The sequence below is a fragment of the Acipenser ruthenus genome, chromosome 59, assembly GCF_902713425.1.
Source record: "Acipenser ruthenus chromosome 59, fAciRut3.2 maternal haplotype, whole genome shotgun sequence".
NCBI classification, from domain to species: Eukaryota; Metazoa; Chordata; class Actinopteri; order Acipenseriformes; family Acipenseridae; genus Acipenser; species Acipenser ruthenus.
Genome location: NC_081247.1, coordinates 3,631,299 through 3,634,275, shown reverse-complemented (window position 1 = coordinate 3,634,275; position 2,977 = coordinate 3,631,299).

Genomic DNA, 2,977 nt, shown 5'->3' with positions numbered 1-2,977 from the left:
CGGGAAGCTTGTCTGGAGTCTCTCTCGAGCTGCATTTCAAACAGTAAAGAAGCAACGGCTTTTATTTCATTTGGCTTTTTGTTCTCTTTAACTACACTGAATTTACCTCAGTTGTTGGTTATTTATTATATTATTATTCTAGAAACTGGAAGCGAGGTAAGTTTATTTTTTAAAATGATTTATTACAACAAATTATCGTGATAGTAGGCTAACCGTTAAATGAACTTTTCAAAATTGCCACACAATTTATTATTTACAACTTGTTGGAAACGATTTAACAGTAAATGTTGTACTTTTTTAATTAGTCCGTGACAGGAGCATTTACACGAATACATATGTTTTTATTCGGGTTGTTTTAAACTGTGCACTCGGGCTCACACACACTGCGCTAGTCCCGCCCTTTTATTTTCTTTACAAGCTTATCAGTTACCTTATTGGTTGCAATAACAGATTGATTATTTATTAAAAACAGGTGCCAGACATTACAAATGTAACTTCTTAGGGTGATGAAATACAACTTTTGTCTGAAGCAGCCGCACGCGCACAGAGTGAAGCGGGAAGCTTGTCTGGAGTCTCTCTCGAGCTGAATTTCAAACAGTAAAGAAGCAACGGCTTTTATTTCATTTGGCTTTTTGTTCTCTTTAACTACACTGAATTTACCTTATATTATTTTAGGAACTTAAAAAAAACATTGGAAGCGAGGTAAGTTTTTTTTATTTATTTATTTTATTATTACTATTATTTATTAATTATGTTTTACCGAATTAGGCTAATTATTTTAAATGGACGCTGTGGGTTAAATTGAATTTCAAACTTGTTGGAAATGGTTTAGCAGTAAATATTGCACTATTTTTAAATCAGTCCCTTGACAGACACATTTACACGAATAAATATGTTTTATTGGGGTTGTAAACGGAATAAATCCAAGACTTGACTCTGGGTTTTACCGTGGTTTAATTTCAGCGCTGACGGGACCAAGGATGAAAAAGGATGAAAAAGGATTCGAGTCACTCGAGCGGTGCCGCTGCAGCCCAAAGCTAAGGTGGACAGCTGAGATTGAACAAGACCTGATTCCCTTTGTTTCTCATTGAAACAGACGGCTGTTAGTAACTGGTATGTATGTATTTTATTTATTTATCTATTGAAACATGTATTGTTTTATTAATTCAGGACCATGTTGCTAATGTATCTGAGGGGTTTGAGGTTGGTAAACATGTTGGCCTGGGACCAGTGATTAAAGTGGACGGTATACGCGAAAGGGGTCTTGCTGCAGAACGCAGACTCGCACAGCGCAGCTCACATAGGGTAGTGCTGCGTGCGCAACTCGTAATAGACGTCATCGTTATAGGGATGTTGTAAAAGCCGGAACGGTACTTTAATTAATTTAATCGCTTTAAAAACAGCATAGAAAATTACACACACGTGAGGAGAATATTTTAACAGTCAGAACCGATTAATAACCCAGAACCCTCTTGTCATCACCAAAAAGCTCCCGGAACACTGGATTCCGAAGGTGCAAAGACGGCGAAAATGATACACACAATACAACTAAGTGGGAACAACATAACACTATTGAAAAAACCCATTGATCCGACCTTTAAATGTCCATTCCATGCAATAAACAGCTGTATAGACAAAACCGGCCGGAACACGGCGTTCTGAAGCTGCACAGAGTATGAAAATGATGCACACAATACAACCAAGTGAGGACATCATAACACTATTGAAAAAAACAACCGAACCGACCTTTCATTTCCCATTGTGTGCAACAAACAGCTTGATTAATGAAGCTGCACAGGAGATTAAAAAAAGATACACATAATACAGTGAGTAACATACTTACAAAAACTGTCCGAAGTGTTAACCGACCTTTAATTGCCCCCTCCCTGCATGGAATGGGTTAATACAAGGGCGTAGGTTTGGTTTGAACATTGGTGGGGACACAATTTTTTAGGGGGGTGGAGTCGCGGTCGCTAGGGGGGTTCAGGGGCGTGCCCCCCCCCGGGAAGACATTTTTTAGGAGACAGCTGTTAAATGGTCACTTCTGGTGGCTTGAAATGAATGAATCAAGGATAATCTGATTGACATGAAGTTGGCTGGTATACACTTAAAACACTATGATAAAGTGGCCCTCCTAAGCTGGTTTGACATCCCTGCTATAGAATTACTAATAACCTGAATTATAACCTATCCCAGCCTTACTGTAAGCTACCATTACCCCTGCCACTACAAGCATGAGCACATGCACGCTCACGTGCTCTGCCTACCTCTCCTGTGTCTGTGCTGCTGCTCGTACCTGGGTGCATTGCTTCATTCACCTGATAAAATAATAAATTGATGCATGCCATATAGAGAGAAAATATATGGCTTACTATATTACTATACAGCATTAGCCTACTATCATATCACAATGTGCCTCAAACAATAATATATCTCAAAACTGAGTCTAACACTTTCACTGTTATAATCACTAAGCCATTACAGACCTCACCTGCGACCCTATTGCTCCACCTGCCTCTGTACTGCTTTTACCAGGTTGCACTGCTTCACTCGCCTGATAAAATGATAAATTGATGCATGCTGTTTAGAGAGAAAGTATGACTCTGCTAACTTCATTAGTAAATTATTTTTTCATTTGCTATGAGAATCATTATCAATTGTTTATTACTTTAACAACATCTTCCTACTTACACTTTGACTTTTTGTAAAAAAAACTTCCTTATGTCCATCTTTATTTTTTTGGCTGCCATTATGCTTTAGTCACCTAAAGCCAAATTGAAGTAATTAGCTAACGTTAGTTGGTTGACGATATCAAAACATGCTCACGCACACTGACTCTGACTCACTCACTCTCTCTCTCTCTCTCTCACACACATAATGATTAGCTGTGAAACAAGCTAGCTAGCCACCAAGGACGTGGGGTTAGCAGCTAGCAATGGGTCGCTAACGTAATAAACCTACTTACCTACCCATTAGG